This window comes from Sceloporus undulatus, chromosome 2 (assembly GCF_019175285.1).
Source record: "Sceloporus undulatus isolate JIND9_A2432 ecotype Alabama chromosome 2, SceUnd_v1.1, whole genome shotgun sequence".
Taxonomy (NCBI): Eukaryota; Metazoa; Chordata; class Lepidosauria; order Squamata; family Phrynosomatidae; genus Sceloporus; species Sceloporus undulatus.
In genome coordinates this window covers 108,556,779-108,570,372 of record NC_056523.1, presented here as the reverse complement: position 1 = coordinate 108,570,372, position 13,594 = coordinate 108,556,779, and positions in this window count along the sequence as shown.

Here is a 13,594-nt window from a genome sequence, read left to right as displayed (position 1 = left end):
GTCATCCTACAGAATTTAATGAGAAGTGTCCTACGTATTTCAATAAGACTTGCTTACAATGGCAGCCTAACTATCAGGCACTTCTTTTCCAGATAAGAATATCAAGGATGCTATGTAGCCAGGCACTGGCCAACATAGCTGCAGTAGTGATAGGTGGCACAAATCCATTCTTCTCCTCTCAGGAGCCTTTCCATAATGAATAATTGCATTCAGCTATTATTCACATCAGGTTATACCAGTGTGGCCAATTCAGTGGTTTTCTGATTCTTCATAGGTGATTCATTTCCAGTTCTGCCTGCATGCTGTCCTTAACATAACCTTTTTAAGACTAGCTTTCTGAGCCACAAAAGAGCCTAGTATCGCACCCCATTTCCCAGTCATGTTGGTTGTTAGAATAGCAGTCTTTCCTTTTCAGCCATGGAACTTTACTTCCTCTACTGTGGTTCTCCTTTTACCATTGGACAAATGGCGTCTAAAGTTAGCTAGGGCATCTTCTTTGGGATGGGGTGGGGACCAGTTGCTGCTACTGATACTGATGGGTCATGATCACAGCTTGGAAACTTAGAGGCAGTACAGATCAGCACTTTGTGCCGGCCTGATTGCATACTAGGGCTGAACTAGGGTGGAGCATTCATTTGCTCTGAGCCCTAGTTCTGCTGTCCCGCCACCATCATGGCATGCGCCCATACACACAGGGTGCACCATGATGATGTCCCTCAGGCGCAGTGCCCAAACGATGCTATGTAGAAGGGGCATCATCATGGCACACAAGCATGGCAATGGCGCTCCTTTGGGGATGCAAAAAGAACCCCCAGAAGTGGGTTCATTTAGGTCCCTTGGAGGGCACGGTGTCTGGTTGCCGCAGGATCCTTCTGGGGCAAAAATGGGCGACATGAAGCCACCCATCTGCACAGCCGCTTACTTTCAAAAAGTAATTATTTACCATTCTAAGTAACCCCCCAGGGTAGTTAGTTACACTTATAAAACGTAATTCCTTATTCAGAAATCCATTATTCAGAAATAATAGTTGACTTTTAGTTAGCATCAACAAATCAGAATGTTGCAACCTGCTGGGCTGTTGTATAATTTAAACAACAGTGTGAGACCTCACACATCAACACTTGCAGCTATAAGAACAGATACAATCAAACCACAAAAAGAGTGAAGTTATCTTTCTTTATATATGAATTGGGATGTAATTTAGTTATTCCTTTGTTATTGCAAAAGTGAATTAATTAGAAGTAATGTGTTCTTAGTAATGAATTACTTATATGTGTTGGTAGTTGTGTGGCAGTTGCTTCTCTTCATTCCAGAAACTATGTGAACTTTCGAAAAATAAGAATAAGAATCTAGAATGTTCATCCAGTGGTAGTTGTCTTTTGAGGAGGAGGAGGAGGCGGCAAAGGATATCGCAATGCTGACATGGATTCTGGGCAGAAGTCTGCAGGGCTGACTGACAGATGACAATTCCTAGCAATGTGGAGGGAAAGGCAACCATTATTTAAGATTTCCTTTCTCTGAACCCCTTTAGGACAACAGCTATAATCATCACATGTGGGGTTTAATGCATTTTTCAAACACAGTACAGGCATGCAACTACATGCCTCCTTTGTACTGATGGTAAAGGCAAGAGTGTTAAAGAACACAGATTATTAGCTAACATGACTGAGAACCTGCTTCTTTAGACACAGAACTGGCCTCTGATTGGAACTAGAAAATTTAGCTTTTGGAAGAGCAGTGTTGCAGTTCTTTCTTTTAAAAAAATATTCTGAAAATTGTTGTTCTGAAGTACTCTTGATGAGGATTAGTGGGTCTGCCTCAAAATGTATATAGGGACTCAAGGCGGTGAACAACAAGCATAAAACAATACAATTTAAAAATAGTACAATATGAAAATATATAAATTTTAAAATTTTAAAACAATTAAACAATTTAAACAATTATAAATTAAAATATAACATGTTAAAATATAAACCATTAAAATTTAAATTTTGCTTTAAATTTCCTGGACTTTGAAAATCTCCCTATTGCCGAATGGCCAGGAAGAGGAGGAGCTTACCTGCAAAAGATATCCTCCCCATCATTACATCTTTACTAAGGCATTTGACTAACATCTCCAATTTTTTTTTCCTTTCTCCTGTTTGGTTTGTAACATCTTGCCTGATGAAGAAGCCCATGGAGCTTTGAAAGCTTGCAACAAATGTATTGTGAATTTCAGTTGGCCAATAAAAGGTATCACTGATGGATTTTTATTAAAAATTTGCACAACATTAAAAACCCAATCCTTATCAGTTTGCAAAGACCTGCTGGCACAAGAATATCTTTATCTGCTGCCGGAAGGACTACAGGGATGGAGACATCCTGGCCTCCGTTCCAAAGCTTGGGAGAAGCGACTGAGAAGGCCCTGTCTCTTGTTCCCACTAAATGTGTCTATGAGGGTGGTGGGACAGAGAGAAGGGCCTCTCCTGATGATCTGAATACTCTGGGAGGCTTGTACAGTGCGCCCTCGTCATACGCGGCTTTCAGCATATGCTGAAAGCAACGTGGGAAGAAGTGGTGGAGTGTCCCATAGGAACGAATGGTGCGCATATGGTGCACATGTGCTGCTGTGTCCTGCCACGCTGTCACGTGCACAAACCCCATTCATTTAAATAGGACTCAAGCATAGGTGGTGTTTGTTTTATGTGAGGGAGTCTGAAACGGATCCCCAGCGTAAACAAGGGGCGAACTGTACAGGGAGATATGGTCCTTCAAATAGCCTGGACCCAAGTTGTATAGGGCTTTATAGGTCAAAACCAGAACTTTGAATTGTGCCCAAAAATGAACTGGCAGCCAATGGAGCTGTTGCAACAAGCTGTTGCTGTCTTACCTCAGGTTTCTTTGTTGGGACCCTGCCTTATTGTAAAGAGGCATTACTTATGCAGCCAGTCTTCATCTGGTCTATTTAATACATCAGAAAGCTATTTAAGTGGTTTCCTTCTCTCCAAGTTCGAAACCTGGACAAGAAGTTGGGCAGAAGAGTAAAATAATGGATGGAATTTTTCTCTTCATTCCAGTGTGGTAGTGTTATGTATGTAATTTTAAATATGCTAAAAACAGTTTAGGAATATAATATACACACCCATTTCAAATGTGCAATAAGCTTTTTAACTTTTTCATGGGCAACATACTTTTTAGCTTTTGAGAGTAAATGCAGGGTTGTGGTACCTTTTCACTAAAATCCCTACCTCTGGCAGAAGACCATGTAGAACAGAGACCATTTTGTCACTCAGCAAACTCCGTATCTTCATTTTGAGGGAATGATTTTAACTTCCAACCAAACAAGGTTAAATCTAGCCAAAATATCTTGGAATTCCATTCAGTAACTGTCCTTGGGTTTCTTTGTTTTTAAACATGTAGCCTACTAGAAAATGTACATTTTGTGAATATATAGTTCATCATCATGATGAACTATATAACCCAGTCCTTATCTAACTATATACCCTTTCCTTCTCAGTTTGCAAAAACCTGCTGGCACAATACAGATATTGTCCATCTATGGATTTGAGTGTGGTTTCACCAAAGGGTGAAGGAGACGGGACTAAAGAAACAGCCAGCCTTTTCCATTACTTTAAACATAAATTTCCAATTCACCTATCAAATGCTTTTTATGCATCCAGAAAAATCATCCTTAATTTTTTTTCATTATGTTTTTGTAATATTTGTAATATTCTATTTTATCCAATTCTTTCATGTGTCTTTCTGATAAAAAGTTAATCTGGTCTTTGTTAATCGAGATTTTCAATATTTTATTTAATCTTTCTGCTAATATTGAAACAAAAATTTTATAATCTATATTTAATAGTGAAATTTGTCTATAATATTGTAATTCTAGAATTTCTTTTTCTTCTTTAGGTATTAACGTAATGGTGACTTCCCTCCATGATTTTAGTCTTCTCTTTTCGCCAATTTCTAATGGTGTTTTATGAGAAAGATTAGCTAATTCCTCTTCAAAAAAATTTTGTAATAATTAGCTGTGAGATCATCAGGTCCTGGATAAATTGGCTTAGGTTTTTTGGGTCAAATTTTTGACTAAAATTCCTACACTTATGCATGAGTATATACAGTAAACCTTTCTTTGTATGACAGGATCATAAATATGTATAGAGCCATAGTTAAAATAAGAATGCTACAGTATTCACTGGAGAAGTTAGTAAGGATGTTGAGATAATGAACTACTTGTGACGCCTGTGAAGAGAGCAACTTTACCAGCCACAGACATTCTATAAATCATGTCCTATGCCATATCCCAGGCTATGGTTAAAAGATATGAAGAAGATAACTGTGTCAAACCAAATCAGCTGTGAATGCTGAACCCAGCCACCAAAACCAATGATAAATCTGGATCTAGTGTTGCCACCAAGTAAACAGGAGCCCCTTTTTGAGCCTCCAGATGTTTTGTACTACAGATCGCATAATCTCTTATGATTGGCCATGCTGGGTGGATCTGATTAGAGCTATAGGCAAAACCAAAACTTTTACACCAGTGAGGAGCCAATCGCTTTAAAAATCTCAATGATATAAATGGGACTGTGAAGAACTCATATCTTAACCTCCTGAAATCAGATTGACTTAGCAGTTCTTAATTTTTATTGGGTTACTTGTTTCCTATGTTTTAATCAGTAGAATGGAGGCGTGTAAAGACACAGTTAAAAGTATTTTTACTTGGATTCCTTTACAGCTTTTATTTACTTCATTTACTAATTTTAGACATATGTAGCAGCAGGCTCAGGTTTGTTTCTGAGTACTGTGTGAAATGATCTAGTCAGGGAAAGAAGAAAAACAGAAGACAGTATACCTATAACTTTCCATCTTCCTCACAGTCATTTTGGTTAACACTTCACAATTCTGTTAAAATATTTACTAATTGAACTGAAGCTAATTGAACAAAAACTAATTGGTGCAGTTTAAGTCATTTGCACTTACATAAAATAAATAATGCATGCAATGGTGATTAGCAAAGTTAAATTTCTAACAAATAAAGGAGGAAATATAAATTATGATTAAGTGTGATTCACAAATCTGACAACACCCTTTAGATTTTGGAGTGGCAGAAATCCAAATGCTTATCCTGCTGAATCAACTAATGTTTGTGATTGTGTTCTGGGACGAGGCTTCAATAAGATATAATTTCCATTAACAGGTCTAATTTGAAGAAACCCATAATTGTGAAAAGTGCTGTGGAGTCAAATTGTTTCAAAATGCCTTTGCTCTTCAGCAGCCAAACTCTTACTAGAACTGCTTTCCACACTATCAAATCTAGTCTAATCTTTGCTGTGAAATTCCTGCAGCCAATGAAGGATTATTTGTGGGGAGTTTTCTCAGTCTAAAAAGTTTTTGAGAGGTTTTAACAAAAATGTTCACCCTCATATACTTGATTTGTATGTGTATTGTCTGATTGGTCACATAATATCCCATTCGCCTCTGCCATTTTTTAAAAATGGTTCTTATGTATCCCTTTGCAAGTAGATTTTTAGGCATAGCATAATTAGGTTAAAAAACGTTAGGTTGGAAAATCCCATCTTTGAAAAGTGTGGATTAAGACCAGGTTGCATGTGGACTGCATATGGGCTGCATACACCTGGCCCCAGAAGAATGCGATGTGCCATTTTTGACAGTTAAATATGCATCTATCCCATCAGGAAAAAGATGGGATAAGGCACGTGCAATATTCTTTGATGGAATGGCTCCCAATGAAGTCAACCTTCCAATTCAGAAAGATGAGGGAAGCCTTTGAGAACTTCAAGGTGTGCCAGTTGTACACTAAAGCAATGAAACTTGATGGATAAAGCTTCCCATGCATTCTCTTCCCTGGAGAATGGGTCCACCTGGGCTTCTGTGGACCAGTTTGGTGAGCTGTACCCATCCACAGAACCACTGCTTCCTCACTGAAAGAATCTGACAGGGTTTCTGTTAAATATTTATGCCCAAAGTGACTGCTTGGCTTTTATTATTAATCCACTGTATGACACAATATATGTTTACATCAGTATATTTAATGTAGAACACGTAGCACAGCATCTAAAAGACTGGGTAACCAGTCTGGCAATTTGGGCTGACATATGCTACATTATTGTCACCTTTTCTCCAAATTTTCAAAAGCAAAAGCACATCTGGCTTCTGTTCTCCTGCTCTCCATCTCTCCTTTTGTCTCTATTTTGTCTCTATTTTGCTTCCACATGTTTCCAGATGTGTTCCAATACTCATGGTATCAACGTCTGTCCCTCTCCCATACCTCCTTACTATTCATTTTTAAAAACTCTCTCTAGAACCTTAGCACTATTCCTGTAAATTGCTACTGTGGTATTGCTATTTTTCTTCTGGCCAGCATGCTGTAGTGGTTTGAGCTTTGACTAGGACTCTGGAGAGCAGAGTTCGAATTCCAGCTTGGCCATAGAAACCCACTGGGTGACCTTGGGCAATTCACACACCCTCAGCCTCAGAAGATGGCAATGGCAAACCCACTTTGAAGAAATTTTGCCAAGAAAACCCCATCACAGGTTGCCCTTTGGGTTGCCATAAACAAAAAATGACTTGTAGGCAAAACAACAAAGAACCACCACCACCACCACCCCTCCTCTTTCTCTCATAGACACACATAGTGTGAAATGTAGCTCTGGAAGAAGCTCAGAATGGGGGAGAGTAGGAGTAAGGGGAAGGTCATTTTACACTGAGAGGGGAAACAAACCTTTAGCAAGAAAGCTCAAGAAACATCAAGAAGCAACATTAATTAAATAGTGTGGAAAAATTTATACAAATTTGGATGAACCTCTAAAGAATAAAATGTTATAGTAATTGGTGGGATTTACTGAGGAATATAAGAGAACAAGAGAAGCATTCTCTGGATCTCAGAAATAAAAGCAGCTAGTTTCAGCAATGAAAACCACTACATACCAACATGTTTGGTGAGTCTGGATGAACCCTATATATAATTACATAACCTCATATTGGAGTTTATCACACGGGAGGAATTTCACTTAATTTCGAATGAAAAGAAAGTGGAGCCAGAATGCATTCACGTGAATTCACTAATTCAGCGAATTTACGTGAATACGAATTGCGTTTGAACTGACTTCCCATTACCCAGAAATAGCTTGCCATTGCTCAAAATTGTGTGTGGTAGTCTATCACGCAATAACGTGAAACCCTATGATTGCATTTGGACTGACATCCCAGTGCCCAAAATTGTGTGTGGTAGTCTATCACGCAATAACGTGAAACCCCATGATTGTGTTCGGATTGCCATTGGATTATACTTCCAATTTCCCTTTTCTGATAAACTCCATTGTCGTTGGACTAAACATCTTTCAGTCTCTTTATATATGTCTTGTATTCTGAGCCCATTATCATCCTTGCTCTTCTCTTTGGCTTCCTTTTTAATCAAGGTGCTTTCTTCTTAAAATGTGGGCACCAAAACCGAAAATAATATGCAGGAGAATATTAGACGTAATTTCTACCAAATAAACATTTTGTGTTGAATGTTCATACTCTTTTAAATAGGAAAAATCAATTCAGACATATTCCAAAAGAGTCCATCAATCATCACTGGGAATATGACATTGGTACTAAAAACAGCACACCCAGATAAAGCCTTTTTGCCAAAATCAGTGATGGGCAATAAAATGGTTCCAGAAGCCCATGGCCAGTCCTAAAACTGGGAGATTTACACTGTGCCCCACTTCAAAGAAAAATGACACCAACATGAAAACACCCAGAGCTTTCTCTCTCCTACTTTTAACAACATGTGGTGTGTGGCTTACTGAATCATATGGTATGTGTTCTTTTGGTTTCTTAAAACAAATTTGTACTTAACCTCTGCTGTGACCCAATGAGTAAACATGGATACCAAGATATGCTCAATTTCTGCTTCTTTTTAAAACCAGAATGTTTGCTTATGTGGTGATCACTGAAGGAGAATTCTTGTTCTGATTAACCCCTTGATGAATATTTGCTGCTTCCTTCCTGGGTTAAGTTTTTCAATGCCCCTAATTGCAAAATTCTTGTTGGTTTCAAGACACCTAATGCTTATTCATGTCTTGTTTGTTCTTGCATTATACTATTGATCTACTTTTAATTAAAAGACTAGACATGATGTCTATGAACCTGCCTTCAGATATTTGCCATCACCAGCCTAATACCTTGGAAGCTCAGAAGACAGAAAGAATGCAAAACCACATGTGCCCCCCAAAAAAATAATTACTGTGGATGATATTAATGAGAAAATATCAGTGATCTGTGACAGTGAAAACAGAACATTCTTCTACTGAGATGTCCCTTCTTTCTCTTTGTTGCAAAGGTTATGACCCAAAGCAAATATATATAAGGAAAGTCATAAAACCATATTCTCTTCTTTATTTGGAATGCCATGTAGAGAAGAACAGATTTTCGATAGGCATGAATCCCAGTGATCATACTTTAAATGAAATCTTATTTCAAAAGACAACAGAATAGGGGATTTGGGCTAACTGACAGGATCATTACCACTGATAGTTGTGAAAGATGACTATAGATGTGGTAAATAAAGTCACAGGCTGGCAATGGGAAATTAGCCATGAGTTATATTCCTTCTTTTCAATTCAGAAGGAATCTTCCTAAACTGAATTAATTTGGGTCTGATATGGAGTGGAATGGAATTAAACCCATGCTGATATTAGTTCTATCCTGACTTTGAGGCCTTGTCATAATGTTATCAGGAATGCAGGAAATTCTGGAGTCATCCAACCACTTTTTAAAGCCTCTTCAATCCTCTTCCTTTTTCCCAATGAAGGAAGGTGAAGGGGAGACCAGGTCCTTGAGTCTTACTTACAAATAGGAACTTACAAGTGCAAAAGACACTTGAAATGATATAGGACTTCTACTTCATTCATCACTACAATTTCCAACAATTTTTACATTGCAACATTTTTATAGTAAAGGGAAGAATGATGACGTGGTAGTCCTTCAGATTTCGTTGAATCATACCCTTCAATTACCCTGATTCAGCAGGGACAGTCTCTATTAATCTGCTGTTGTCCTCTGTTGTCTCTTTTTTTTAAGTTGTTTTAAAATGTCTCACTTAATAGCTTTTGCTCTTTTGACCATATCCTGATATGCTTGGCCGTATATATCCTGGTTTACATCTGTGAAATATCAGAGGGTTGGTTACTCAGCAATGAATATGCTAGCTAGGAATGATGAGAACTGCACTGCAACAACCTCTAGAGAATCTCTGTTACCAACACTTGCTTAAGGATCTTACAAATTACCCCAGTCACTAAATGTTGTAGCGTGGAATGTTCTTAATCAGGGTTCCAAGCATCCAGGTTACTTCTAGAATACTCCTAGGGAGAGTTTATTTCTTTACCACCGCATTTCAGTGATAAGATGGGAAGATCAGTGGGGACCTTGGGGACCCACAGAAATGGTTGGGAATGCATATGGCCTGCATGTTGTCCACATTATTATTAATATTATTATTATTAACAACATTTATTTGTAGAGCACCATAAAATTTACACAGCGCTTTACATAGCAGGAATCAAAATACAATAAAATAATAATAGATGTAGAATTTATGACATACAACTGAGCTTTATAATAATAGATATAGAATTTATGACATAAAACTGAGCTTTATGGAAGCATGGTTGCTGTAGAGTAGGGTAATGAGAGCAACCATGCTCCCTTTTCTCACAGTGTACCTGAAACAACATACCATTGGGACATAGCATCTTCTTTCCTCAGATATACTGCTGGCAAAAATGCCCCAGGACTGGATGAGATTGTTGCTGGTGCTTTTCCACTGTGATAAAGCTTATTTTAATGAAGAAGAAGGAAGCATATAAAATGAAGAGAAGCTGCCTCATTCTGACTGCTGTAATTGTAAGCTTCCATCCTTAAATGGTCTTTCCCCACCTGAGCTTTTTGCATACACCTTTTCAACCCTTCCTCATATTCCCACAAATATTCCAACCTATTCTTAGAAAGATAGATAGCAAGGACCTAAGACAAAGCATATTTTTTTTTAAAAATAAGGTTTTTATTTTTATTTATTATTTCACACATAATAAATAACTCAAAACAAACAATACATGTTCCATGTACAAATCACACAAATATACAAAAATATGTCAACAAGTTACTGAATGCTTCCCAAATGTCATGTCAGCTTAAATCATCATATTTTGGTAAACCTTTCATAAGAAACATTTAAAAAGAATAAAATTTATAATTCAGCTAAACCAGTGTTTTTTTTTCCAATGTTTTTATAAATTACATTTGCCATCCATGAATAGATTATAACAAAATAATTCATCTGCAAATCCATAAACTGTTAATTTATCAAAACCTAGTTGCAATCTTTTCCAATCACTAATAAATTTATTACTATTTTCCCTATTGGTATTCAAATCAATTTATCCATGTCCATCATGTCTGCTATTTTGTCTATCCATTACTACTCTGTGGGAATATTAGATGTTTCCCAATATTTAGCAAAAAGTATTCTAGCTGACATTAGCATATGCCAACAAAATCAGCCAATTTCTTTCTCAACACTCCATTCAAAATTAAATAGGCAAAGCAGGAAAAAAAATCTGGATTCAGTTTAATTTTCTTCTGTAATATTACCTACAATTGATTTCCCCCTTTGCTGTATTTCCACCACATGTGGTCAAAGTTTCCAATCTCCTTACTGCAATTCCAGTGTCTTTATAGATCTTTGCTAGTCTAACTGTTGAGAGATACCACCTATGCATCATTTTCCAAAAAATAAAAATAAAATATTTTAAGTCATAACATCTTGAATTAACATCCCCCCTCATTTCTCCCAATTATTCATATCTATGTTATGGTCTATATCTTTGGCCCATTTTGCCATACAGTCTTAGACTAATTTAACCTTTAAATTATATTCTAACAACATTTTATACAGATTATCAAACAGGTGATTTTCTTCTTTTAATAGATGCCTTTCAAACTCTTTCTTTTAAAATCAAATCCTCTCTTGCCTTGATCAACCTCAGATCTTTCTCAGATTTATAGATATAGATACCACTGGATATTAAAACCCTTCTTCTTGTTGTCTGTGTTTAAATTGGCACTAGTCTTCTTTTGAATTCAACATATCTCTATATGTTACCACTCTCCTTGCCTTCACAATGCTTTGAGTGAAAACACTTCAGATGATGATAACCAAGGAGGTATTTTTGTGTATAATAATTGTTTATACAATGCTTTCCTTATCAAATGTTTGTTGTTGTTGTTGTTGTTTGCACCAGTGATTTAGTATACCACAAGAAGCTATGCCAACCAAAATTTAAATTGTAACCTTCCAATGCCAGTAATTTAGGGTTACCCAACAGTATCCACGGAAGACCAAGCATCAATAAAGTTGTTGGGGGAATTTTACTTTCCTTCATTAGATAGTTTAACAATAACTGTATGACTGCATAAAGTAAATAAATAATGGAGAGGAGGTAGAATGAGCTTTGTGTAACCACCTCAGTGAAAACCAGTTAAATAAAGACAGTTAATGCTTTCATTGTGAGCTGGAAATCGATGACATTAATTTGATATATTTTCATTGATACATAGAAGCCTCACCAGCTGCACACATCTTGGAGATTTCTATCGTAGGTGCATCTTCAAACTCTATGTGTGATTCATTGTTTGCACTCAACAAGTGCTCTTAGCAGGATGAAAGTCTCCATTTATACCAGTAAGAATTATTCATAATTCCTGTAGGTATTGTGCATAATGATATATAATTAGAAAAGCAAACCTTTTAAAAAAATTAGTTCTCATGCAGTTAGTCTAAATGTGTGCAATTATCTACCCAGCACAACTAAGTATATTTGTTTTTGAGGAATAAACACATTAGATTGCATGGCTGATGAGTATATAAGTGATGTTTGTTGGGATCTCAGCTTGTTTCTGAATTGCTGCCTTTGGTGATTTAAACTATTAGAATAGCTGCACAATAAAATTCATTTAACATTAAAGGTAATTATGAGAATATTTGTATTACCATCATAATTATGCTCCACCCACCAGGTTTTTGATTACAGTCTCCAGACACACACGATGAACTAAAAGATACTTGCTTTCATTCATGGTTAGACCTCATATGGCTAGGCTGAAATGATTGCATCTTGGGAAGAGCATGTTCAGTCCTGACAAAGTGCTGTCCTTGTTTGTTTTTTTTCTTTGCCAATACATGCTAAAATGTTCACTAATTAATTATACATTGCCCCCTAAGTTGGCTTCATTTTTCTTTACTTTCATTTTGCCAAATCTGATGTACAACATGGCTTATTGATGTCATCCCATTGACTATGTGAATCTTTAGGGATGGGTGAAACCTGTTGTTCTGCTTGATAGTTTACTCATTTAAAAATTAATTACCATTCCAATTTATAATTAACTCAGATATCAATATGAATCATGTCCTAGAGGCTTCCAAATATGTCTTGAGCCTCTTGGCATCATGGGGAAAATGATTCTCACTTATGAAGGCTCAGCTCTGACCTTAAAGCACATTGGTGGGGATTGAACTCTCATCATGCAAGCTAATTTCATAGAGTGATAGATGTCAAACTAAAGCTCATATTTTTTTTCTCACATTCACTTACAGGATAAACTACTCAGCAGTGCAAATAATAATAATTTGAGGAAATGCTCCACATTCACTGAGACCTGTTAAGCCTTGTATTTATGAACTATCAAACTGAGGTTGTGTTTTCTGGTTTCTTATCTGCATCTATGGACCAAATAATTTGGCAGTACAGTATCAGATATATAGTATAGTATTGCTGCTGTTGAGAACAGAAACTACCTTGTCATATGTGGGAATCTTATTTCACTGTATCTCAGAACAACTTAGAACTTTGTCACAGTACCACAATCCAAAACTGAGACGGCATGTCATAGCAGGCTGTTTGTCTGGCCAATACAAAACAGACTACATCAAAAGCAAGTTTCATGTAGGGGCTCAACAGACTGCCCCCACCCCGCCCTCACACTGCCCACCTGACCAGATGGCAGATAGCATCATGCTGCATCTTCAGTCCAGTCTGTACATGTGTTGTGCCAAAGAAATGGGGAAAAGCCACTGCCACCACCACTAGGATGCCCTTTCTGTGGCACAAAAAGGAGCCATTTTTGGTGCTTCTTTTTGTGCTGTGGAAAGGTCAGATCGGGGCCATGATGTGTGCTTGCTGTGGCCCCAATCTGGCAAGGGAGGGGGCAACAGAGAGTCACCCCTTAGAGCTGGTCTGTTGAGCCCCTGAGTTCACATCCACTAAGTTCACATCAACTTACCCCCAGGCTGACTGCAGCCAACGTACAGGACTGCAGCCTATATCTTCACTTGACATCAGATAGATTTGATGTGTATTTAACTCTGGTTTCTTGAAGGCACATATACACACAACTCTGTGGAGACAGGTCCGAATAGAAGTGCTGTCTTAAAAGCCTTTCTGCCATTCATTGGTATGGAAGCTGAGAGATATTGAAGTAAAGGGGAAATTATTATTATTATTATTATTATTATTATTATTATTATTATTATTATTAT